The sequence below is a fragment of the Crocodylus siamensis genome, chromosome 7 (genome assembly GCF_052110815.1).
Source record: "Crocodylus siamensis isolate JL-2025a chromosome 7, ASM5211081v1, whole genome shotgun sequence".
In the NCBI taxonomy this organism is placed as follows: Eukaryota; Metazoa; Chordata; order Crocodylia; family Crocodylidae; genus Crocodylus; species Crocodylus siamensis.
The window spans coordinates 65,789,702-65,816,641 of record NC_143401.1 but is presented as its reverse complement, the minus strand read 5'-3'; the positions used below and the strand labels follow the sequence as shown (position 1 = coordinate 65,816,641).

General features: G+C 45.2%; 1 long non-coding RNA gene across 3 annotated transcripts; it reads right to left on the bottom strand.

The window, feature by feature from the left end:
• Positions 1–10,440: 10,440 nt before the first annotated feature.
• LOC149859905 (uncharacterized) lies at positions 10,441–26,926 on the bottom strand. Of its 3 annotated transcripts, XR_016443589.1 has the most exons (5): positions 25,247–26,926; positions 21,046–21,161; positions 18,514–19,045; positions 18,251–18,331; positions 10,441–11,211 (listed from the first exon to the last, which is right to left on the bottom strand). It is a non-coding gene; the product is annotated as an uncharacterized LOC149859905 (long non-coding RNA). The 3 variants fall into 3 exon arrangements; XR_016443587.1 differs by having other exon boundaries at positions 10,441–18,331; XR_016443588.1 differs by lacking the exon at positions 18,251–18,331.
• Positions 26,927–26,940: the final 14 nt, after the last annotated feature.

Sequence of the window (26,940 nt, the reverse complement as noted above, 5' to 3'; positions counted from 1 at the left end):
GGGATGTGGACAACATGGAGAGGGGCCAGAGGAGGGCCACTCGCATGATCAGGGGGCAGTAGGGCAGGCCCTACGAGGAGAGGCTACGGGACCTGAACCTGTTCAGCCTCCGTAAGAGAAGGCTGAGGGGGATCTGGTGGCCTGTTACAAACTAGTCAGAGGGGACCAGCAAGCACTGGGGGAGACCCTGTTTCCCCGAGCACTACCAGGAGTGACTAGAAATAATGGTCACAGGGCAGAGGGAAAATTCAGATTAGACATCAGGAGGCGCTACTTCACGGTCAGGGTGGCTAGGATCTGGAACCAACTTCCAAGTGAAGTGGTGCTGGCTCCTACCCTGGGGGTCTTTAAGACAAGGCTTGACAATCACCTTGCTGGGGTCGTTTGAGCCCAGTACTCTACCAAACTACCTGTGGGAGAACATTCCTCACAAAAAATCTTATTGTCTCCACCCTCTCAGGCCTGATCTTGAGAGGGAACAATTTACAAACCACTTTTCACAGCTGGGCCTATGAACTTCATTTTATCAGCCTTCTAGGTACAGAAAGTTATGGACTCAATATAGATTAGACAGTGGAATTATTGGAGTCCATGAGTTCCTGTACCCATGTCATGAGTTTTGCATGTCAGCAGCCAGAGGTGCAGGACCCCAGAAGCCCCCTGCACCTATCTCCTTGAAAGCTGGCAGGCTTTGTGGCCTCAGCAGGGGTTACCATCCCTGCAGTTTTCAACCCACTGTGGCTTAACACACACGTGACATGAGTTTTGCTTGTCAGCAGTTTGAGGTGCAGTTTCCCAGAAATCCCTGCACCTATCTCCTTGAAACTTGGCAGACTTCGTGTCCTCAGCAGGCATCCTCATGTCCCTTTCAAAACGAATAATTTAACTAGAAGTATAAAATCCTTCACTCTTCCCCCTATGTCTTTTTTAAAAACACATCTAGACAGCACTTGTTTATGTGTGTGGGAAGGTTGGATAAGCCAGGGGAAATAAGGAAGGAGCCTGACTATTAAGCCAATATGGATCTAGGTTCTGATGCTGGAAATTGTTCTGCATGTCTGGACCCCTGTGTGGATGTAGAATGCTTTAAGCTTCCCATGGGCTCTGCAAGGACATAGGGAAAGTGCATATGGATCAGCTTTCAGGACAAAAGTGTTTCTTTCTGAGTACAATCTTTAAACCAAATTATGCCTTATGGAGACCTCCTGAAGGGCCATAGCCTGAAAATGCATATGTATGCAATAACTTCATGCAGATATGGAATCCTGTTGATTCTGATGGTATTAGATTCCCATGTGAATAACTTGCAATTCATGGATGATGCTAATGCCCTCAGTTGGATTACTAATATGCATAAGTGTTTGCAGGATTTGGACCTTAAAAAAGCCCAGGGTGTGTGGTGGATTTTGAGCGTAACATTTGCATCCTGAATCTTTTTATGTACAAGACTAAAGTAAATTTTTTTTGGAAAAGTTATCACATTGCCACTTTGACATCTCTGGCAGTGCTATTTTAAAAGTCAGTGAAAGATAAAATACAAAAACTTACTCATCCATATACATATGAGTTGTTTAAACATCAACAGAATAAGATGGCATCTCAACAGAACAGCCAGCTTTCAAAATATTCTCTGCATAAAATAGTTTTACATACTGGGTGCAGACAGAAGTGACAATTTTCATCCAATCTGGTCACAGAAAGCAGTTTATAGCCATGACCAAACAAGTGCATGGCTGCGGATAGCTTCAAAAATGGCCAATCAGGTGAAAATCTGACCCCTCAGATGAAGACGTTTCAAAACACAGCATCTTCTATAACTTCTGTCTACACTGCCTCCTAACCTTGAGATGTTTTCAGAACAGGAGAAGGAAAGGGAATGGAGGGAGTTTGGTCTGGGGTTTTTCAGCCCCTGCTGGAGGGCAGGGCAGGTGTACTGGAGCCCTCCCCCTGCCAAGGTAGGGAGGCTCTACTTCACTCCCCACCCCGCCCAAAGGCTCTAATTCACTCTCTCCCCCTTTTTTTCCCTTAAAAAAGGAAAAATTGTGTCTACTGCCCAATGCTCCAAAGAAATAAGTCCACTAGTGTAGGTCTACTTGACCTGTATGGAGAATGATCATTCTATTTCACAGCAACCCTCAGAGTTGGAATTCTCTTTTTATTCTACATTGAATTATAAAAGGGGTTTGCAAAATAAATTATATTAAAACTTCCATATTTATAATTTCTACTAAGGGCATGAGGGTCAGAGAAAGACACAATTACACACCACAGCAGTGATTCTCAACCATGGCATTGCGGCATCCTGGAGTGCTGTGAGATCCTTTTAAGGGTACTGCAGGGACACCATACAATAATAGCACTGTTAGGCTTGCAAACACCTACACTATTCACAAGATACACCCAGAGGCCATTTCCAGATGAGCAGGGGTGTGTGCTTGCAGTCAGTGACAAAAATAGTAGTGGCCAAAATTTGTGCTGTTACTTTGTGCTGCAGCACATGCCCATGCATGTGCTCTTTGTTATAAGCTGTGCCCAGCTCTTCCTGGCTCTACTTCACATGCTGCGGGGGGCTGGGAGACAGGGCTAGCTAGGAGGTACTCTGCACCCTATCCAGGGGTGCAGGGGAGGGGAGCAGGCAGCCCGGGACTATTTGCTACCCTTTTCTGCACACTGTGGAGCCCCATGCACAGTTTAGCAGTACTGTGCACAGTTTAATGTGCAATGCATGCAGTTTGTGGCACCACAATCTGCACATGCTTGCACATCTAGATGCACCCAAAGATTTCAAATATAAATTCATAATGTCAAAAACATTCTGACCTTTTGTGATTTTTTTAAAGATCTTTGTGAAAAGAGATTTGCTCTATTATTTTTCAGCAGTGAAAAAACAAAATAAAACCCATTAGCCAACATTTTCTGAGGGGCGCTTTGAATCTAAAAAGGTTGAGAACATTTGCTCTACAGCATAGTCGTTACAGAATCTGTGTGGGAGAGACTCTGTTTCAAGCTTCTCCTCTGCCTGATTCAGAGTGCTTTGCACTTAAACTGTCTTGTGAAGCAAGCAGAAGAGAAACTTGACATGGGCCCCCAACATCCCAGGCTACAACTGCAACCACCAGGCTAGAGCATGGGAGTCTGAGTGGCCCATAAAAACCTTTCCAATGAAAAGTTATTTGAAATGAGTATTTTTAGAAGAAGCACATTTAAAATTAACACTGTGTTGTCACTGATACAGGGCATGTCTATACATGCTGGGGACTGTGCATTTGGTACTCCACAGTCATTTAGTACTTGCTTTAGCACTACACACAGTCCTGGAAACACACCGTTATTTTTAGACACTATGCTACAGCAACATAGCATCATAGTTTGTGTCCACTGATGCTACGTCAGTGGACACAATGCAGTGTATCACGTAGATGCGCCCACCGAGACTGACTGATAAACGTAACATACAGGGCAATATCTTTCTAAAGTACTTATTTGACTTAGGAAACTAAACTTGGCTTTCACAATTCACTTTAGGGTATGGACACATGTACATTTCTATCTGCTTTAAAAAGGGGAGGAAGGGGACCTGCCGCTATTGTTTGGTAGGCAACAGCTGTCACATCTGCATGATCTTGTAGCAATACATGTTAGCTAAATCACCCTAACTTTGACCCTGGATGAAGCAGTATGGAAGCCTGCAACACCTGTGACACTACAGAATCATGTACACCTAACAGTTGCATCTTACCAGCTTGTACTGGTATTCTTTGATATCGACAATTGTTACAATTATCTATACCGGTGATTCTCAACCAGCATGTCACAGCAACTTGTGGTGACCTGAGATCCTTTCAAGGGCACCACACAATGTTAGCACTGTTAGATGTGCAAACTTGATTCATGTGATAAACCCAGAAATTCCAAACAGGAATCCATAGAGTTAACAACATTTTGCCCTGTTGTGATTTCTCCAAGTTCTTTGCAACTGAAGAATTGCCCTAGCATTTTTGTAGTAAAAAAAAAGTGAAAACTAAGAGCTGGCATATTTTGAGGGATGCCTTGAATCTATTCAGGGATGTTTCAAGTCTAAAAATGCTTGGTCTATACTCCCAGGCATTTCAAGAATTCAGCTTTCATTCATGTCACTGAGAACTAGATCCACAAAGGGTTTCATAGATTTTATAGACATTTGGGCTGGAAGGGACCCCGGAAGTTCATCGAGTCCAGCCCCCTGCCCCAGGGGCAGGAAGTCAGCAGGGATCATAGGATCCCAGCAAGATAAGCATCCAAATGTGTCTTGAAGGCATTCAAAGTGGGTGCTTGAACCGCCTCCGGTGGCAGTCGATTCCAAACCTTGGGGGCTCGGACAGTAAAGAAGTTCTTTCTTATGTCCAGCCCTAATTGGTCACAGTGGAGTTTGTGACCGTTTGATCTTGTTATCCCTTGGGGCATTCTGGTGAACAGACGTTCCCCTAGATCCTGATGAGCACCCCTTATAAACTTATAGATCCCCCGAGCCTGCGCTTTTCCAGGCTAAAGAGCCCCATAGCTCTCAGCCTGTCATCATAAGGTCTGTTTTCCTGACCTCTGATCATGCATGTGGCTCTCCTCTGCACCTTCTCAAGCTTCTCCACATCCTTTTTGAATTGTGGAGCCCAAAATTGGATGCAGTACTCCAGCTGTGGCCTCACCAAGGCAGAGTACAGCAGGAGAAAGACATACCGCGATCTGCTTGAGAAGCATCTATGCATGCAGGCCAGTGTTTTCCTCGCTTTACTAGCTGCAGCATCAAACTGAAGGCTCATGTTCATCTTGTGGTCAACCATGACCCCCAAGTCCCTTTCATCTGTAGTTTCATCAGGGTTCATGTTGTAGTCTCATACTTTTAGGCACTTAACCCCTGAAGCAATATGAACAGGCCCTGAGTTGGGAGCCAAAGATCCCTACAAAGCACTGTGTAGGAACTAGATTAACAGCAGGCAGACTGCTCAGCATGGAACTACATAAGGAAGCCAGCAAGAACACTGAATAAACTGTCTGGGGCTTAAGCATATAAATCTGCTTGGGCACTTATGGCATTTTTACATGTGCTCCAGCATGGGGAGGGGGCACTTTAACTAGAGTGGCTCCAAGAGCTGCTTTAAGTAAAGTGCAGCAGCATCTCATGTATCAGCATCCCTGTACTTCAAAATGGTGGCGGGGGCGCTTGAACTAAAGCTCATTTGACAGGCTTTATTTGAAGTGGCCCTGCTAATTGAGTCTGCTCTGATGCACTGTAATTACAGCGCATCAGAGCAGCCTCTCAGCACATCTACAGGCACCCTCAGATTGCTCCTATAAAAACTGGGGAAGTCTTTTCTTTCTTCTACACCCCAGCCAGAGAAAGTGGGCACACTGACCCTCTTTTATATAAGATCCTGCTGGTTTAAGCATGCATCTCCATGCCAGAAGGGGCCCATCCCTGCCCCCCAAGACTGTTCCTGCATTTCACCCAGCAGGTGCTTCTGGTAAAGCACAGAATGGGCTGTTAGATCAGAATGAAGAAGAAGAGTTAGCAGCTTCAAAGAAACAGGTAAGAATCATACTTTCAGGCCTTTTCTAGCCATGGTAAGCTAATTCTTTACTGCTTCTTGGCAGGGTACATTGGCCTTCACTGTGGCTATGCTGTTCCTGCTGCTGAGCTAGCTTTATACTACCTAGCCCAGGTACTGGAAGCAGTCTAGCCACAGTAGCATGGAGCACCACATGGGCTAATTTACTCTATTGCAAATAAGGAAAATTAGCAGACACAAGACTTCAGATAGACTACTTTTGATACCTAGTATAATGCTGGGTTAGGATGTCACTGCTGTTATTGCAATGTAGAAGTATCCATTAGGCCTGTGTGAAATGGTGAGGATTTGCTTTGGATTTGGATTTGGCTAATTTGGAAGACAGTGATTCAAATCGCTGTCTTGATTTGATTCGGCCGAATCAGATCTGAAAGATTCAGTACTGCTTCAGAGATTTGGCCATAGACTAAACAGGCAGCTGACACAGCTGCCTCCAGCTGGTAAGTCTGCTGAGGTTGGGGAGGGGGGAGGGAGGGATTGGGGGTGGAGACAAGCTCCCCAGCTGGGGTGGGGGGGGCACGTTATTTGGGGAGGTGAGGGCGCAGGATGTGGGCTCGGCTTTGCTCGGAGAAGGGGCTCTGCCCTGCAGCCACTTGCCCAGCCGGGGTGGGGGGTGTGGAGAGATGTAACTCGCTCCAGGCAGAAGGGGCCAAGCTGTAGACAGGCCCACATCAGTCCTGGGAGCAGGGGCTCTGCCCTGCCACTGGTTGCTAGCTGACACTGGTGAGCATGGGATGCAGGCGCAGCAGCGCTGAAAGCAGGGGCTATACTTTGCTGCCACTTGCCCCCTTCTGCCTGGAGTGATCCACACCCACATCCCCCCCACTCTGGCTAGGCAAATGGCAGCAGGGCATAGCTCTTGCTCCAAGTGCTGCTGTGCTGCCTGTTTAATCTATGGCCAAATTGCCAAATGTTTTCTGAATCTTTTTCCAAATTGCTTAGAATCAATTCAGAGCTTTTAATTGGTCTCCCAATTTGATTCAGATTCAGAGATTTGGTCACTGAAACAGGCTGAATCTCCTCTGAACTGAATCGGCTACCAAAGCTTCACACGATCCTAATATCCATAATCTTTGGTGACTCTCACTTAGTTTAATTAATTTGCCAAGTAAACCCTCTTCCAGAATTGTCTTAGTTTTTTATTTTGGCCTATGTCTCATTCCATTTCAAGGGCTTAGATCAGCAGTTCCCAAATTCTGACAGATTGTGCACCACCCATTTAAAGCAATACAACCTTAAGTACCACAGCAAATTTTTCAGTTCAATTTTAAGCACCAGCAAATTGTTGTCCTATAAAGTAATTATAATACATCTGTTAATACATACCACTGACAGGTTGTCTGCATACTACTGGTGGTATGTGTACCACAGATTGGGAACTGCTGTCTTAGATGTTTAAACATCAACATTTATCCTTTCAATTACTAAAGATATTAAAGGACTTGCTTACATTATAATTGCTTGCTTAATTGATACTTTTGCATTTTGTTGTCAAGTGTTTGAAGCTGACTTAGCCATTCTTATTGACCACTAGCAAATTGCCCAACAAGAATAACCGGGGAAGAGGAGCCCCTGTGAGAAGAGGCTACAGGACCTGGACCTGTTCAGCCTCCACAAGAGAAGGCTGAGGGGAGATCTAGTGGCCTGTTACAAACTAGTCAGAGGGGACCAGCAGGCATTGAGGGAGTCCCTGTTCCCCCTGTCGCAGGACACTCCCGTGCCCTGCTCCCAGTGAGTTAGAAACTTAAGGGGGGAGGTGTGTCGCAGGGCACTTCAGTGACCTGCTCCTAGGAAAAGGTACAGGTGCTGGTTGCCAGGGCAACTGCAGTTTGGTCAGCTGACCAGAAGGGGGCAGGGCCTGGCCTACATAAACAGCCTAGGCTGAGGCCAAGGAGGCAGTTCCCTGCTTGCATTCAAGGGAGAAGGAGCTCTGCTGGAGGGTGCAGCCTAGAGCAGCTTGATGGCCTGAACAGCTTTGGCTCAATGGTACTGGGAGGAGAAAGCCTGGGTAGGGGATTTGATTGATGAGTAGTCAGAGGGCTTAGAGTTTACATTTAGCCAGGTGGCTTAGTTCTGAGTTAGAGCCGGTTGGCTCATGTTGTTGCGTTTGTTGTTTGTAATTACTCTGGAGGACTGGGGGAAGCTAATAGGGGTTGGAGAAGGCCTCATTGGGGGCTCCACAGCGGTGTGGGGACCCTGGTGCCAGACAGGGTACTGCATCTAGGGATGCACTGACCCCAGCCCTGAGAAAGGGCACAGTGCATTGGGGGTCAGGTAGGGTTGAGGCTGCCTGAGCCCCATAGGAGGTGCAGACCTGAGGAGGGGATTAAGGAGCCCAGGCATGGCTACAGCCACCTGAGCCCCAAGCGCATAGATGAGAAGTCCCAAGGGTGGAGAGATGCCCCAGGGAGGGCACACAGACTGGAAGCCCAGAAAGGGCGCATGGACAAAGTAGGCCCCAGTGCGGGTGAGGGCACAGAGATAGGTCCCAGTGCGGGCGACGAGTAGAAGACAAGCCCGGAGGGCGTCTGTGAGGGCACGGGCAACAGTAATTGACTTGACAATGTCCGCTACATCTGAGAGGCTTGGGGTGTGGTATTAGGGGTGGTAGGAGCCATGCGTAGCCCTCGGCGGGAGCGCACAGAGTCACCATAGACGGGGCACAGATTGGAGTACGTCAGGGGTACCGTGTCCAAAGGGGTTGAAAAGGCAGCCTCCCATAACACTAGTGACATCAAAGACATGGTTGGCGAGAATGAGGGTGCATTGATACCTACTTGGCATGGTAGGGGGCACTAAGAGACTAAGAGACATCACAGCTGCCCCTAGGTCCCCGCCCTGTGACACCCTCGTGCTCTGCCAGGAGTGATTGGAAATAATGGACACAAGCTGGCAAAGAGTAGATTTAGGCTAGATATCAGGAGGCGCTACTTCACTGTCAGGGTGGCTAGGATCTGGAACCAACTTCCAAGCGAAGAGGTGCTGGCTCCTACCCTGGGGGTCTTTAAGAGGAGGCTAGATGTATACCTTGCTGGGGTTGTTTGACCCCAGTACTCTTTCCTGCCCATGGCAGGGGGTTGGACTCAATGATCTGCTCAGGTCCCTTCCAACCCTAGAAACTATGAAACTATGCTGCATAAATAGTTGAATTATCACTATACTGTGCTGGATAAGATAGCTAAGAATTATATCTAATAATTATGATATCCATTTGTTCTGTTAGAAAGTTTTAAAACTATGTGGATAAAGTATAAGAACAGATTGTTAAAGAGAGTGTTCATAACAGTAGCTGATCCCAAACCATTGAGGCACAACCATTCCTTTAATGGAAACTGACCAGGGTAGGTTAATATCCCTGAATTACCTGCTTTTTAACATATACCCTTACCATTATATACACCTTCTTTTTACCTGTTCTTAACAGTAAAAATGATGAGCTAGACAATTTAATTTTAACTCTATTACAGCTACAAATTAACCTCCAGATTACAAGCACTAGACATTAGAAGCAGTAAGAGGAATTTAAATTTGATTCACTCCAATTCCGCATTTGGTAAAAACATGATTCATTTTAAAAGAAGTAAGTTTAAGATTGGTATTTGCAATCTGATGAAATACCACTTGCAGTCAATATTCACTGCAGGGGAAAATCTCAGCGGGATCTTTTCTGTGAGGTAAATGCGAGTAGTGGCCCCTAGAGATGCTTAGGGGACTCTAATGTTGCCATGAACCTATGTGATTATATTTTGTATATACTGAGACCTAGTAACTTCAGCAGAGCTGTCTTTGGCTCTGGGAGCACAGTGTAGGGCCAAGGCATGCAACGTGGCAATTATTTTAATTTGCAAAAGACCATATGATCTACAATTAAATCAAATAAAAGGAATTAGTCAAATGTCAAGCATTTTTATTACACTGGTTTAAGGGTTAATACTGTTTTCTCATGACAAGAGCATCCACATGTTACAAGTTTGCATTCACAATGAAAAATAATCACAGCCAAATATAAAACAGCAGCAATGGATGATCTTTTCTAAAAAAGTATTTTATTAATAAACTAAAAAGTATTAGCTCTCCATAATTTATCATGGACACAGTGATAACTGCTTTTCCAAGCAATTCGCAAATCAGTTCACAGGTACATTTGATGTCCATCTCTTTGAAGGGGAGCCTTTAAGGTAAGCTCTTTCTTTAATTAAGAGCAACTAACCTACTTATTTAGTGCAAGTAGCTAAAACTCAAGAGTTAGACCAATACTTAACCCCCTTGCTTAATTTGAGTCCCAAGTGAGGGGGAGTTTAGTAGGGAGTTTGCCTGAAAACTCTCTCACCTTTCTTCCCTGGAAGCTATATGAGTAGAAGAAGGGAAAACGGAAAGCTTTTGGGCCAGCTAACGGGGGAGTTCACTAGGGAAGGTTTGCTTGGAAAGAGGGACAGAAAGAGAGAGGCAGTGGATTAAGAGACCCAGAGAAATGGCTGGAGAATGTCACAATGCCAGAACAACTGCCACTGCCAGCTCTTCCTCTACTTGTGCCTGTGAGGTATCTGTCCAGGCATAGGTGACTTGTATGGGGGACAAAGGAGGGCATGTGCCCCCCTGAGATTGGTCACCACTGCCAGCTTCTGTGGGCAGTTGCCGCTCGCCACTGCCCCCCTCGGCTGCCAGCTTATGTGGGCAGTTGCCACTCACTGCTGCTGGTTTCTGAGGGTGATTGACACTCACCGCTGCTGCTGCCGCTGCCAGCTTTTGCAGGTGATTGCCGCTCACAACCTCCCTCCCCCCCCCCCCCCGCACCAATGCTGGCTTTTGCAGGTGGTCACCTCTTGCCCCCCTGCTTCTGATGCTGCTGCCCACAAATTGTGCCCCCCCCCAGACTTGGGAGGCACCAGTCATTCATGTGTCCAGGCAGGACCACTCACTGTCAAGACTTCCGCCCAGGTCCTGGTTTTGCAATATGGAGACTAGAAAACGTGGACATATACAAGTCCATGGGGCCAGATGCCACATATCCAAGGGGGCTGAGGGAATAGGCTGGTGTGATTGCAGAGCTGTTAGTCATCTTTGAAAATCCCTGGTGTTCAGGAGAGGTCCCAAATGAATGAAAAAGGACAAGTCTAGTGCCCATCTTTAAGAAAGGCCTTACTTTAGTCCCTGGAAAAATCATGGAGCAGGTCCTCAAGGAATCCATTTCTAAGTACATGCAGGAGGAGAAGGTGATTAGGAATGGTCAGCATAGATTCACCAGGGGCAAGTCATGCCTGACCAACCTGATTGCCTTCTATGATGAGATGACTGGCTCTGTGGATGCCGGGAGAGCAGTGGATGTATATACCTTGACTTTAGCCAGGCTTTTGATATGGTCTCCCATAACACTCTTGCAAGCAAGCTATGTAAGTACGGGTTGAATGAATGGACTGTAAATTGTACAGAAAACAGGCTGGATCATTGGGCTCAAAGGGTAGTAATCAATGGCTCAATGTCTAGTTGGTAGCTGGTATCAAGTGGATCCCAGGCATTGGTCCTGGGGCCAGTTTTGTTCAATATCTTTATGAATGACCTGGATGATGGGATGGAGTTTGCCTTCAGCAAGTTTGCAGATGACAGAAACCTGTGGGGAATAGAAGATATGCTATAGGGTAGGGTTAGAATTCAGAGAGACCTTGACAAAAAGGAGGACTGAACCAAAAGATATCTCATGAGGTTCAGTAAGGAGAACTGTAAAGTCCTGCACTTAGGATGGAACAGTCCCACGCACTGTATAGGCTGGGGGCTGACTGGCTGGGCAGCATCTGTGCAGAAAAGAACCTGGGGGTCCAGTGGACAATAAACTGAATACACGTACAGTGCTGCTGCTCGCCCCACACAGTCCATGGCATCTCTGACTCCTGGCTCATGGCTTCCCTGCCAGGAAGAGGCTCGCTCTCCCCAGACATCATAGCAGGGGCTGCTACCTCCATTAAGGGCCCTGCCCCTTTGCTGCTCCAGCAGCAGGGCGGGAGCATGACCAGAGTCCAGCTTAGGCAGTGGGGCAAGAAGAGGGGGGTTATTCCCCTCTCCCTCCAGCTTCTGGCAGAGGGGGCAGGAGGGGGCTTGTGATTTGCACTGTGCAGGGAGTAAGCGGCAGTGGTGGTTGGGGTGGCAGACTCCACTATGGTCCCCTGTGGGAATAACCCCACCCCCTGACTCGCCCCATCTAGGGAAGCCTCACCAGCTGGCATCTCACTGTGTCCCCACCACTGTGTCAGTGAGCAAGGAGTGGGCTTGGGTCCATGGGACAAGGAGGGAAGAATTTAACCCCCTCCCTGGCCAGCTCACTCCAGGCTGCTGCTAGGGCTGGCCATTAGGGCTGTGTGAAATGCCCATATTTTGTTTCAGTTTTGGATTCAGCATTTTGGAGGGCCAGTGTTTTACTTCAGTGTTTCATAGGGTTGTCCAAAAAGCTGTTCCATTTTTGTTTCGGATTCAGCATTTCGGTGGGAAAGTGCTTTGTTTTGGTGTTCTGAATCACTGTCCCATTTCATTTTGGCCAAAACAGTTTCAGAGCTGTTTCAGAGTTTTGGTGGTGTTTTGGCCACAGGCTATAATGGAGAATCACAAGACTGCCTTTAACTTTGTCATTTCTTGCCTGATTTGAATGAAACTTGTAGGGAGGTAGCCCCTTCTGAGGGCATGAAGCCTGCCAAGTTTCAAGGAGATAGGTGCAGGGGTTTTTCTGAAACTGCACCTCAAACAGTTCAAAGCAAAACTAGTATCACTTGCTGGCAGCAGCAGCATGCTGTCATCCTGCATGCAGATTTGGGGGCCCACTCCCCCCAGGAGCAGTCTCGCACAGCCCTCCTGGTGGGGACAGGCCCTGCTGGCACTAGCCCCATACTTCACTGTCATCCGCATACTCCACAGCCAGTGACTACAGAGCTTTTAAAAAAAAAAAAAAAAGCTGGCAACTGGGGCCTCTGAGGGCTCATGGCAGAGCCCCCCCTGCATAGTGTGGGACAGCGGGGGCAGCAGGGATCACCCCCCACCCCACCTGTCACTCACGTGGCAACTGCACCATCATGAACATTTCCCCAGCCCCTGGCTGAATTTCCCAGCCCCCAGCTCAGTTCTCAGCTCCTTATTGGATTCCCCAGTCCCCAGTTTGATTCCCCAGCTTCCCAGCCCCTAGTTAGATTTCCCAGCACTGGGGTTGGAAGGGACCTCAGGGACAGATCATTGTCACTGGCCAGCTACAGATGTCAATATTGGAGCAGTCCTTCCCCCACTCCTCCCCCTTCCTCTTTCCCTGAAAGCCCACCTCTGAAACATTTTGGATGGCCCGTTTCATTTCAGAGATGTTTTGGAGCCCTGTATTTCATTTTGGATTCAGTGTTTTGACCGTCAAAATGTCCAAATCTGAAACTAAACAAAATGGCTGCCAAAATTTCACACAGCCCTACTGGCCATGCCCCCGCTTCTGGAGCAGCCAGTGAAGAAATGCAGGCACATGCTGGTTGGACAGGGGCAGGAAGTGAGGAATGAACCTCTTCCCTGCTTTCTTCAGGGGCCAGGATCTGGCCTGTCCCTGCTCTGGTTAGGAAGCAAAGGGGCAGGCCCTGCTCTGCTGGAGCAAAGAGCACAGCCCTGTGAGCATACTGGGGTGCTGGAGGACTCCGGTTTAAATTAAACCAGAAAGGGGTCTGGGAGAGAGTTTGCATAAACTGGTTTGAGCTCAGTCAGTTAAGTCTGATATATTACATTCAACTAGGTTTATCTCAAACCAAATTTGGCCATTTTGAAATGGGTTTATGTGCACTGAACTTATGTTTGGTTACAGGTTTAAACCAGTTTCCTATCACTTAAACCAGTTTATGTGTAATATCTGTCCCTAGCCCTGTAGACAAAATCTGGGTTATAAAAAGTAAGCATGCTATATGTTATGCAGCATATTTTATTTTCAATATTTTTATAGGCAAAGAGACTATAGACCATCATGATAAATACAAGCAGCCAATGTGGTATAATTCGCAGGAGGGAGTTGTTCTGTTCTCAATCTGAACTCAATTTCTAATTAAATCCTAATTAGAAATCAGTATTTCACTTAATTGAGTTGCTGTACACTTTGTTCAAAAGCATCTAATGTAATATAAACAACTCAGTTTTAACACAGGTCTCCCAGGAAAATAATAATATTGCTGCCTTAATGACACTTTTACTGTTTTTCTAAAGGGTGGACATCTTTAAAAAGTGTATCTACAAGTTTAGTTAGGAGAATATTCTGAACCATGACGTTGATAATATTACTAATATCTAGAAGCTGAAACTAATGCAAAAGTCACATGCCAGGTGGAATCTCATGAAGGCAAAAGATAATGCTGATGTCTCATAATCTATATAAAATAATTAGGGACATGACCATCTTATCTGAAGCTGAGGTAAATCAGCATATTGGGAAATAGGGCAACTTAAATTTGGTACTAAAATTAGGAAGTTTTGGTCACACTCATATGTTGGGCACTCAAAGACGGGTGTTTGAACTTAGAAGGGTCTTCTGAAAAGTTGTATATTAACTTCTGCTTGAATACAAATACTGTACCTAACCAATTAGACTGTAATAACTGTGTACTACCCTATACAGTGTAAGATGTTATACAGCTCATATGTAGGGTTTTCCACTGTCATACCACTTCAGACAGTAACCCACTAATTAATTAGCTAAGCTGAAGACAGAATGATTTATAGCTGTGGGAGTACTAGTGGCATCAAGAAATCAGTTTTCAAGTGCCTCAAAAATCTGTCATGCCAGCAGTGTACTGGCTATCTTCATATACCTCAACTTTTATTTGAATCTTGTCCTTTTTTAGTATAATTGTAATTCACATCATATGCTGTATTATCCTGAGGTAATATCTGCCCATTAATAGGATAACACAGTGAGGTTGTTTTCTCATGCCATTATTTTGATGAATAATGCCTCTTTTGTTGTTGGGAGCCAGTACAACAAAGTGTTCACATTTATAAGGCTGTGTCATGCCTAAAGGAACACGAAGAAAGTCACAAATGGAGCATGATTATGCTTTCCACTCTTTCAGTTTTGTCTGCAACACTAAGAAACATGATGGCACAATGACCTTCATAGAATATAAATTAGAAATCAATTAAGTGTATTTAGTGTCATAAACATAAAATAATCATTACAGTTTCATAGTTCATAGTTTCTAGGGTCAGAAGGGACCTGGTCAGATCATCAAGTCTGACCCCCTGCCATGGTAGAAAAGGATCCCGGCAAGGTGTCTATCTAGCCTCCTCCTGAAGAGCCCCTAGGTAGGAGCGAGCACCACTTCCCTTGGAAGTTGATTCCAGATCCTAGCCGCCCTGACAGTGATCCAGTGCCTCCTGATGTCTAGCCTGAATCTACTCTGTCAACTTATGGCCGTTGTTCCTTGTTATTCTCAGTAGTGCTCAGGGGAACAGGGACTCTCCCATTGCCTACTTGTCCTCCTTGGCCAGTTTATAGACAGCCACCAGATCCCCCCTCAGCCTTCTCTTGTGCAGGCTGAACAGGTTCAGGTCCCGTAGCCTCTCCTTGTAGGGCCTGCCCTGCTGCCCCCTGATCATGTGAGTGCCCTCCTCTCAATGCTGTCCACATCCCTCTTGAAGTGCGGCACCCAGAACTGGACGCAGTACTCCAACTGTGGCTGACCGGTGCCGCATAGAGGGGGAGGATCACCGCTTTGGACCTGCTCGAGATACATCTGTGGATGCATGACAAGGTGCGATTAGCCTTCTTGACTGCATCCCCACATTGGTGGCCCATGTTCATCTTGGAGTCTATAATGACTCCAAGATCCTTTTCCACCTCCGTGATGAGGAGAGTGGAGTCCTCCAGCCTGTAGGTATGCTGCTGATTCTTTCTCCCTAGGTGCAGTACCTTGCACTTGTCAGTACTGAACCTGTTAAGATTGAAGTGCTTGCAGATATAAGCAGAAGGAAGACCCTAGGTTTTGGGGACTTCTAATATTTAAAATGGAAGTGCCACAAACTGTAGGTATCTGCAAGGCTTGATGGCAGATAAGGAGGCATTTTGAAGCTCATCATTTTGGACTGAGGTATTTAAATCCCTCCTTGGATTTGGCTCACATCATTTGAGCTAAAAACATAGTCAGTTCTTAAATTAAATAGCCCCAATGGATTGGTGAGCTCGGCATGAAAACAGTGCATATACAACAGAACATTTTAAAAAAGGTTTTCTAAAGTATTAAACTAGAACTCTGCAAATTCCAGAAGTTACACTATTGACCAGACCTACATGAACAGACAATACAAACTGAAAAAACCCATTAGTGGCTTACAATTACTATTTAAAGTATTACTATTGATATTAATATCCAGGAACTAAACCCAGGGCAGAATACAGCTGCTCACTTGCCAAGTGGTGCTACATGGAGGGTCTCTATAGTGTTGTTACTAATAGATCATGGCATATCAAGTGCTGGAATATTAATATTTTCAAAAACATTTGTTTCCACTTCAGTTGTAAAGAGGTTCAAGTAATTTGTCTCCTGTGTTTATACCTCCTAGAGTGTCATCTTTTAAGTATTGAAAACAAGACATTTCCTAAACTAAAAAAAACTCAGCAAACTGTACCAACTTAACAAAGCAAAACTGTTTGTTTGTTCCTTGTATATTTTGGATGTAATCCTAACTATGTTAAAAGGTATCAACTGTATTCTTGATACAGAGAGAGACTTTGGACTACTAGGCATACTAATAGCTAAACAGCCAGATTCTCAAGTCTAGGTGAGGCTCTAAATCCAGAGGCTGCCTGGGGATTTCTGTTATCTCTAGGGTATGCAAGAGCAGCTCAAAAGCTGTGCTTTGTACTTTGGTGTTGATTGTAGCCATGTAGGTCTAAGGACACAGGCAGGCAAGGTTCTTTGGGTAAATCAGATGCTCCCTCTGCCTAAAGAAGGGTGCTTGTACTTGAAAGCTTGCAAAGAATTTTTCCACCTGTTTTAGTTGGTCTAATACAATATATCATATTTTCAAAAGAACTGTGTTGTGCTTTGTTCATTGTATTTTGTTCCCCATGGATTCAAATGACCACAGCTAAAGTGCGTGGCAAGCACATCCTCTTTCTCTATCACATCCCTCCTGCTCACTATCCCAGCTCTATAGCTCTCAGAGAAATCTGTTTTGGTTATGCCTGTTAATCGCAGGCAAGATGTATTTTAACAAGGATTAAATAAATGTTACTTTGTAATAAGAAAATATGAACTCCATTTTTTTACAGCATGTCCTAAGATGGGTTTGCTATGAAATTAGTGGAAGAAGGGCTTAGCTATGGCAGATAAGCATCTTGCTGAAGTATAGGGAAAAATAATACACTCTTTCTCTGTTCTAAAATTAAAAGCTGTCGGAGTTGCTTCCCTGTTAATAATTCTATTAGTATACTTTGTCTCTCTATAATATATGGATAATAGGATCTAGTCTAGGATCTGTTTTTCAGATCTTTGAAACTGCAGTGCTATATGGGGAAAGATATACAGGGCACATCAACATGAGATGCTACATCATTTAGCAAGTACTAAATGACTGCGCAGTAACTACTGCACAGTCAGGCACACATGTAGATGCATTCACAGCATAGAGCTACAGGATCTGAGATTTGTTAGGTTCTTTTGCAACTGGCATCAATTCTGAAATTGTTAGGGTGTGTTTATACATTCTTTTGATGTGGGAGCAGTTTACTCACAAGTAAACACTCCCAGAGGCAGGTATTTACATATGCAGAAAAGCGGAAGCAGATTTATTGCTAATGGGCATGCCCACACATGCAAGCATGTGTGCTTGCAGAAGCTCAAATAGAAGCGGTGCAAATTTGAGCCGGGGCTTTTTACCTCAGCACACGTGCTTGGATGTGCACTTTGTGGAGGAGCAAATTGTGTCACTTGGGACAAAATAACCCTGCCTGGCTCCTCCCAGATCTGCAGCCAGTGGGAGATGGAGCCCAGGGCCAACATCTGTGCTGCCCCCAGCAGTATAAAAAGGTACCTGGCAAGTACCTCAGGGCTACTCATTTTCTGGAGCTTCTAGGGCCCAGCCAATTGGTACCTGGGGACACTACCCCTTGTGCCAGTTGGATTGTTGAAGCAGCCCTGAGAGTTCCCTGCACCCTTCCCACTGGGGGCTGCTGCTGTGCACCTGCCAGACTCCCAACAGGGGTTATAGCCCCCAACATGGGCCACAGCACCCCAACAGGGGTTATGGCCCCCCACCGTTAGTTCCCTCTCCCCATGGCCCCCTTGTATCTTGACCCAGAGCACTTCAGCTTGCCCCTCTGACCCCATTTTGCTGGAAGAGGATGTGTATTCCTCTTTGACATAGAGTGCAACACCCCCACCTTTCCCTCCTTCTCTATCCCACCTGTAAAGCCTATAGCCCCTAATGCTAACTGCCCAGTTGTATCCCACCACGGTTCTGTAAGCCCTACTATGTCTGGGTCTGAACTGGATATTCTGGGGGTGAGTTCCTCCTGTTTATTCCCTATACTATGAGCATATTGGCATTTAAGACCTTGCCTAGCTGTGTGTGCCACCCCCCTGATTTGGGAGACTGTCTGGACCCCTGTTTCATATCTGGGCACTCCTTGCATTTGTCACCTGTCTTACTCGGGTGGTGTCTCCTCATCTTCCTGTGGCCCCCTCCCCCAGTGAGGCTAGTTTAAAGCTCACCGTACAAGATCAGTGAACCTGGAAGAGAAGACACGCTTGCCTTTAGGAGAGAGGTGAAGCCCATCCCACCCCAGCAAGTCCCCCACCCAAAAGCACGGGTCATTATGTAGGAACCCAAGGCCTGCCTAGTGGCACCAACTGCGTAAGTGCTGGTTGACCTCACCAATGCAGGCCTTGTGTCGCCGTCCCCGCCTACTCACCCAAAGAAGAGAGGAGAATACCACCTGTGCCCCCATCTCCTTAAGCATGTCCCCCGGAGCCTTGAAGTCCTTCATAATGTGGTCAGGGTTGCCCCTGGTTGCGTCATTCGTTCCCACGTGGATGACAACCATGGGGTACTGGTCTTCAGGTCGGATGTAGGCCAGGATCCCTCCATGATGTCTCAACCTGAGCCACAGGTATGAAGCAGACCTCTCACATCATGGGGTCAAGCAGACAGATGGGACTTTCTAGGCCTCGTAGGATGGAGTCTCCAATGACGAGGACCTGGCATTTCTTCCTGCTGGTGTTTGCTCTCTGCCCATTCTTAATCATGTGAGGAGTGGCATCATCCCTGCCAGGTGCAATTTCTCTGTCTTTCTCTGTCACAGCTGCCAGGGCATCGAACCGGTTCCCCAGGTGAACCTGGGGAGCTTCCACCACTGTAGGCCTAGCAGCTCTGGATTTGGACACCTTCTGCCACTCCTGCATTGGATGCATCTCCTGTGGGGGCTGTACAGTGGGCGACCGGGCCTGCAGAGAACAGAAATAGGCATCAATTTCATCCTCTGTGTCCTTGATCTCCCTCAGCCTGCTCACCTCAGCCTGGAGCTCCCTCACTTGTTCCTCTAAGGCCCTAAGTCATGCACAGGAGGGACAGGCAAGGGGGCCATCATGCCCCCCCCCCACAGGACCCCACTGAGCACCCCCCACAGACAGGGGGGCAAGGGGCCACTGACCCCGCCATGAGCTCCATCTGGGTGGAGGCCTCAGAAGAGCCCATGGCAGGTGGTTGCGCCCAGGCGGGGCCCCTGGCAGCTGCACTCTGTGTCTGTACCATGTCTACAGAGCTGTGCCTGCTGCTTTTGCTCACTGGAGGTGCCGCTCTAGGCAGCCTCATGCCCGCCTTACGTGAACTTACAGAGCATGCCTGTTTTCACGTACTGTTCACGCACGGCTTGGAAGCGTGGCTCCCTGTCGGGCAAGCTAAGAGGGCTCTGGAGGGCTTCCCTTCCAGATCCACCTCAACTGCACTGTACCCTCTGTCCCACTTACGTTAGGGGGAAATCAGCTGTTGCTGCCCCCGCGGCTGTATCCTCTGCAGCTACTGCCTTCGCTGCTGAGGTAAGGTGAGTACACGTGTGGCACACGTGCACCCTGCTCCCTCTGCTCCTGCTCGTGCTCCCCAACTGCTGGGGGAATTTCAAACCGCAGCTTTTTAAAGCCCATGGTTTGAAATCCCCATGGTTCTACCCTCAGCCAATCAGGCCTTCCGGCTAAGCTGGAAGTGCTTGCTGGTGGCCCCACCCCCTACCGACCCTCCCACTGGGAGCCTGGGGTGGCAGGGATTACCATCCCAAAGGGCTAGTTGGAGCTGCCCCCTCCCCCCCACTTGGGGGAAAGGCCCCTGGAGCTGCTCCCCCACTTGGGGGAAAGGTCCTTCTAGATCCCCTCCTCCCTGCGGTCTGCCTGCCTGCTTGCGGCTCGGGAGCGTGGCTCCCTGTCGGGTGAGTTAAGAGGGCTCCAGAGGGCTTCCCCTCCGGATCTGCCTCAGCTGTGCTGTACCCTATGCCCCACTCACCTTAGGGGGAAATCAGCTCTTGCTGCCCCTGCCACTGTCTCCTCTGCAGCTGCTGACTTCGCTGCCAAGGTAAGGTGGGTACACATGTGGCACACATGCACCCTGCTCCCGCTCCCCTAACGGTGGAGGTCTACTACAGACCCCCCAACCAAGGAGTGCAGTTAGGTATACTATGCAGTAAGCATGTGCATATGAAGATGTACATGCTTATTGTACTGTAAGCTAAGCTACTGCACAGTAAAGCATCTTGTGTACCCCCTCTCCAACCGAAGGGATCAAAGCAGGTGCACAAGCGCTGTGGGAGGTATAGGAACTCTCCTCCCCCTATAGAGCAGAAGAGAAGAAAGCTAGCGCATTCACCTCAAGCCACCTCAGCTGGGACTTGAACTTCCTTGTGGTTCCTCACTGGTCTCCCTTGAGTTAGCCACACTGCCCCTTTTATCCCCCTCCAAGTGACTCAAGGGGCCAATCAGGGGACATGGAGGGTGAGTCTCTGGGGCCTGATTGGTGAGGAAAGGGAATCCCAAGTCCTCCAATCATCTTTTACCCCTTCAAAACCCCTGGGCCAAATCATTACCATATTGGTGAGAAAAGGGAATCCCAAGTCCTCCTATCATCTTTTGCCCTTTCAAAACCCCTGGGCTAAGACACTGCCAGCCAGCCCGTCACATGTAGATCCACCCCTGAAGTTTTAAAAAGCAAAGGTAATTAATACTGGTAAATTACTGAAATATATAGATTGCTAGTTACTGTCTATTCTTCCAACTTCTGGAGTTCTTAATATCTTAATTTATTCTGATGGATGGCATGGAGCAAGATAATTCCATTTTGAGAGGGATTTTTATATTTTAAAATGTGGTTCCATCCTAGTTCAGAAAAAAGAACAATTTTGAAATGCTCAGTGCTAATTTGAGAGGGGGAGGACTGATGTAAACATGGTGGTAACACCCACAGTATGATGTCCTAGAAGTATACACTCTGGTTGACCCTGGTGCTCTCACTCCATTAGAACTGCTTGGAAATTGAAGTGTCTGTCCCAAATTATTCCATTTGGTGAGACTGAAAATTCTAAAAAAGAGAAAAATGTTTAATCAGAATTTTTTGAGCAAGCTTATTGAAGATCAAGCAGTAGTCAATGAATCTTTGTTGAACTTCAGAAAATAATCAAAGGCATTGAAAAATTGCTTTGATCCTTACAGTGGAATTCCCAAACCTTTTCAAATATACAGTTGTTTACATACAGTTTACAGATTTTAGTTCATGAATGTTAAAATCCCACCCTGTAGGCCTAATGCAGCCCAGCTGGCAGATTCACTCTGCCTTCACAACAGTTAATGCTGCAACTTGTTGGTGGCAGCCACAGAAATAGATGTTGCATTTCAATGTTTTATAAACAAAGCAAGCTGCAACGGGGACATGATACCAGTCAATTTCTTTATGTAGATGTTGTGACACAAATCAAGCCTCAAGATGCGGGCATGTGGGAGGGGGGGTACCAATTAACCCAAGGAGTGCATACATGGGGAGGATGTAATATCAATCTGAGTATGAAGAGTCTGGTGTTCACAAGAACCACATGTCATTTCTACTTCCACTAGCTCTCTGAGGGATGGCTTGCCAATTTTCCGAAAACCTCAGCCCAAAGTATGTTCCTGGACATCCCTGGCAATTACAATACTAAGAACACCCAGTTCTTGTAGCAAAGTATTCTTGGACAATACCGTCCTTAAACAAACCAACAAATGATTCACCTGGTTGAATATCTATTGCAAACATTCACTTCTTGACAATATTTCTCCCTTTGAAATTAATAGGAACTTTTTATTGCGTTCAATGGAGAAAAGGGCTTGGCCATAGATATTTTGTTAAACTTTATAAAAGAATCAGAGGAGTCAGAGTTCTTTATATAAACTGCATTACAATGTTAACATCAGCCATTATTATAGCTAGAAATCTCTTCCTTATTTGTCAGTCTGACATACTTTTGGAAATCGTTATTTTCACAGATGGAATTGCTCAGCTGATGTCTCCACTGTATAAAACCATTTATGTACATTATTTATGTATTTTACCTTCCTCTTTCATGATTTCTGTATCATCAAAGGGTAATTTCCTGTTAGGCTAATCTTGTTAAATGCATGCTATTTTATGGTTGTGTTTTGAAATTCAAGTTTAATAGCTCTTCAGAGCAATCTACTAGGTTTGTTATGAAAAGTGCATTTATTGTTCTATCGGCTGATATTTTCTGTCTTTTTTAATGATCTTGCCAATTTTATCAGGAAACCCATGAAAAAAGAAAACTTTGTTTTTTATTTTAAGATCCTTTGCACATTCATAACATGGAATTTTGCTTGCAGGGAGAAAGAGGGAAAATGGTGAAGCTTTTAAAATATGTCATTATTTTACTTTACTTGTTATAATAAAATGGTAGGTACTATCTCTAAAAACTAATATTGTAGTAGAATATTAATATATGTACTGGATTAGATAGGCTATTATTAGAAGTAGGTATCAGATAAAATTTGAAATGTATTCTCCATGGAAGGATGAAATTAAGACCAGGACAGTTTTAACTGAATATCAAAAGAATCCCTGACAGCAAATTATGGTTGTGGAATGGTCTTCCAGTATCAACGGCTGAAGCTTAATTGTTGGGAACACTTGAAACCAGAATGAATAATATTCTAATAAATATCCTGAAGGAAACAATCCAGAATGGCAGGAAGAGAAACTAGATTAGATAACTTAAGTAATTTTTTTCGCAAATAATATTGCATCACTTTCATATGATGGCATTATATTCCTAAAAGAAATATATTTTGGAACCATCTCTGTTCCTTTGAACACTCAATGGATTATATTAAAATTTGCTAGTTTGGTGTACAATTTCTGAGTGATCTGAATTACAAAGGCATGGTTTGGTTGCATAGCTAAGAAAAAGGTAGACAGTTAACCAAGAAAATCCAGTCTTACAAGTCCAAAATCATATTATAGCATACTTCTCCAAGTGTCCCATAAAACTTATGTCCTGAGATGCCAGTTATGCAAGAAGCCAACAACACCATAATACAGAAATTAAAAATGACCTGTGGGAGTTAGGGAGTAAAAGCCAGATTTGTAGACATTTAAAGATGGAGAAAGGCACCTGTGTGCCTTACTCTAACTGAAATAAGGTTTAAACACTCAAACACCTTTAACATATATTCCTAAGTGAACAAAACAAGACAGTAAGCAGCACAAGTGGTAGTAAAAACACAACACTGGAGAAAAGAATTTAGACTCCTGTCAATGAGGAAGCAGAATTCAATGTTGTCATGATGACTAGCTTCTTTCATTTTTCTCTCTTTGGTTTGACAAACTGCAGAGGTAATCTGGAAGTAAAATAATCAGTTTGGACATGTAATTCATATCCAAGATGACAGGGCAAAATTCCAAGGTATTTAGAAGCCTAAGAATGTCTCTAGATGTATATACAAAAATGCCTAAGCAGGCTTGGTGCCTTACTCATATTGATTTCAGTAGGAGTTAGAGCACACATACACGAGAGGATTTATACTTAAAATGGGGCTTAAGCAGGATTTAGGCACCAAAATCCATTAATGGGATCCTCAAAAATCCCTGCATTTAATGAAGAGGCAGATGTTTTATTTGAAGACGGTGGCAGGAAAAGGACAATGAGGAGGTAGAATGTTTAGACAATGATCCGGTGCTTAGAGCCCTCCATCATGATGTAGAAGTTCTGCACATAATTCCTTCTTTGCCTGAGGAAATTACAAACCACCTCCCAGGAAAGTGCCCTAAACATTAGCCCCTTTCCATTTTTGAGGTAGAAGCATTCTTAACAATGGAGCATCTTGGTAATCTAATTGGTTTATGGTATGGAGCCACTTGTGTCAATTCCTTCTGTTTTGAGCTCTGTCAGAACAGGCCTAGCATGATGTGAAATCTCTCTTAAAAGTAACTGTTTGACTAAAATATAAATGCTAGTATGTGGATTTAAAAACTGCTAAAAAAATTTAAAACTTCAATATACTTAGTTGGGGGAAGATCCCTAGTGGAGCTGCAGGAATTAGTGCTTTGATCAAGATGTTCATTAACCATGTGATATGTGAAGAGAGACAGGAAGTTGGTAAGATTTACAGCAGTACAATATTGGGTGATGTTAAGGATATTAGTGAGGAGGGAGACATGATACCATGACTTAGAAAGACTGGAAATATGGGCAGAAAAAGTGAAATAGAACTTGGAAAGAGTGGTGAGCAGCCTGTAAAGCGGTAGTGCTGAAGGGGCTAGGAAGTGATAATGGGCATGTGTGTTAAATCTACATTTGCCAACACAGTATGGCAGCAAAAATAAAACCAATCCTAATATGATGAATATAGTGAGAGAGAATGCATCACAAAATAGAAGGAAATAGTACTTCTTGGGAAGGTATCCCACGGGACTGACCATAAAATTCTATCTTCAGGTGTGGGCTGCTCCATACCATAAAAATATTCATACCATCTCAGTAATTAATCACTTTGGTTGGGATGCTCACCTGAGAAAACAGGTGAGCTTGATCTCATGCAATAATGGATGAACAAGTGGGGCACAAGTGGTGTGGAGGGAGCCATGGGAATGGAGGTGCCTCACCCATCCATTCCTTGTCCATTCCTCCTTTCCCCCACAACCCTGAACAAGGGACCTTTCTTTCAGTGACTGAGTGGCAGCAGGAAGGGTGGAGAAGGGCAGAGAAGTGGCACCACTAGCTAGTGGTGTGCTGCTGCAGGTAAGATGTCATCTCCTTTTCACCAAAACCCAGTAGTAGGTTGGTGGCAAAAAGGTGGTGACAGCAACAAACCTCTAACCCTTGCCACATGAGCTGCCATCAAGGGCCCTGTACCTGCCAGTTACGCCATTGACCTCGGTTTAGCCCCTGCTCAAAAATTGTTTATATTTTACATTAATAGCCAGCAGATAAAATACTGAAATAATGCTCAAGGCATCAGCTGGATCCACTGCTCAGTAGGAGCCCTAACATTTTGTACAGCATCATGCTCAGCTTCTGTCTTGCCTAGTGAATCCTTCGTGTTTTTGTCCAATGTGGCACAGCCGCATTTTTAAAAGAAAGGAATTACTCCAATTGATTTTTAAAGAGCTTGAATGCCTACCTTCAGAGAATGGTTCCAGTATGATTCCAAGTGGCTCTTGACAGCTCCAAGAGAGGCATTCTTCTGTGCTGGGTTCCCTTTTGGCCAGTGCAGGCAGTGCCCTGCTCGGCGTGCTGGCTGCTGTGCATCTGAGGAATTTATTTCCCCTCAGGTGTTGAACAGGGAGACTAGAGATGCTTAGGTTAGTATTCTGGATTCTGTTGTGGGGGCCAGGTGTCTAAGTCCTTCTCTGAATCTGAGGTAAGGTGAGGCTAAACATGCTTAGATGCTTTTGAAAAGCCCATACAATGCCTTTTTGAGTCTTTTGATGACTAAATATCTTTAAGAAAAATCTGGTTCATAGGACAGACACATAAGGAAGCAAAGCAGTCTCTGTCTTGGATGTGCAGTATATCTTTTTCTTAATAGAAGCTAGGAGGCACGTGCATGATCTACAGACTTGTTTCTTGTATTGAGTCATCTTCAGTGCCAGACTCCTAATTATTAGTTATGTAAATCTTCTAGAAGTTAATTAACAAATTTTCTCATTAAATACAGATTGAAGTAATTAGATTAGTAAAAGCACCTTTTTGGGAAGGAAGCAACCAAGTAAGCAAGATATCATGGAAGGAATAAAATTCTACAACATAAAAGAAACCATAAGATACACAAAAATCTTGCATATACCTCCTTAAAAAGAAGAAAACAACATTATTAAACAGTACCTATGGCTTCACAAGGACTATACAGAGATCTTAGTGTTACCAGATTTGCCCGCTACTTTGGGGTGTGGTCATTTATTAGGGCTAGGGTCTTAGTAATTCTATCAATGTGCTGCTCGTGTTACTTGTGTTTCTATACGGAGCTGTATCTCTCCCTTCTGCAAGCCCTCACCCCCGATGGAGCTATCTTGCAGGACTCAGTTCAGTGGGGCTGGGTTCCTTCAGTCCCCAAATCAGTTATACACACAAACACACACAGATTAATGTGACATGCCCGACCTGGCTGGGTTGATCAGCATGGACAGGCTGACACCCTCATATGCCAAAAATCAGTTCATCAGAGCAACAATAAACTACAGTCAGACACAAGCACACAGTTAAACAGAATACCTCTGAATCCGGCCAGGTGTCCAGATGACACCCTCATGGGCCAGCATTCAGTTTATTAGGGCACGTCTGAGCCAAACTGGGTCAATCAGCCTGTACAAGCTGATCCCCTTATGCGTTTCGAACTCAGCACGTCCCAATCTTTTAGTCTCTTGATGAGCAGACCCCACAGTATTTCTGGGCTTCACAGGGATCTTTAGCTTAGGTAAGAGGGGCGTTGCTACAGAGCAAATGGGGAAAGAGAAGTAAAGAAGGTGAAATATACCTAGTTACCACCAGTTTGACTATAGAAGTTATTTATTGCTAAGTAGATGAAATATATATATTGACACTAGTAGTGATATACATGCAAAGGAAAAACAAACACAAACAGTCACAGTATACCCTGGTTTCACTAAGTATTTGGGGAAACTTAGCTCAAGCTTAACTAATACAGTTCAAGTTCAGAAATCTATGCTTAGAGGGAGAGAAAAGAGTGAGAGAGCTGGGATCTCACCAGTCCAAGGCACTCGGGTTGCAAAGCTGACAGGTTAAAGTTTTCAGCACGATCCTTGAAGGGAGATGATCTTCCTCCTGCAGCCTCTCCAGAAGAAAGTGAGTGGTGTT